We start from the raw sequence: 516 nt of genomic DNA on the forward strand, positions 1-516 counted from the left end.
CAGCCGTGGGCATCCCCGCTTTTACAGGGCCCGCCCAGAGGCTTGCTTTTTAAGCTGGGTCAGCTTGTCAACTCGAAGGCATTTTACACTTTGGCATGGGGAAAAAATGCTTGCCGCCTGCCCTTTTGCTCATCTCTGTCTTCAGTCTGATATTAGCGGGAGTTGCCCCGCTTGGGTTGAGTTTCAGTCTTGCAGAAGCTGTGAGTAGCAGAGGGAAACCCCAAAGCAGAACCTCCGGGTTAAAGATAGAGTAGTTTTAATGGAATCAGCAGGACACGTTAGTTTTTAATCTGCATAAGCATGTTTCTGCATTGTTCTTTACGCATAGCAGACAAGTATATAAATGTACACCTAAATGTATAAAGATAAATCTACAGCATTGGAGCTTAACTGAACTGAGCCTCTGTTCTCCCCATGTCCACCTCAATCATGATCCAAGGATGGAAACAGAAACCTCTGGGCTTGGGGGAAGCTTCTCACTGGTGGTTTGGTGGAAGGAGGAATTGAGAAGCAAGG

The sequence above is a fragment of the Egretta garzetta genome, unplaced genomic scaffold (genome assembly GCF_000687185.1).
Source record: "Egretta garzetta isolate BGI_Z169 unplaced genomic scaffold, ASM68718v1 scaffold577, whole genome shotgun sequence".
Classification (NCBI taxonomy): Eukaryota; Metazoa; Chordata; class Aves; order Pelecaniformes; family Ardeidae; genus Egretta; species Egretta garzetta.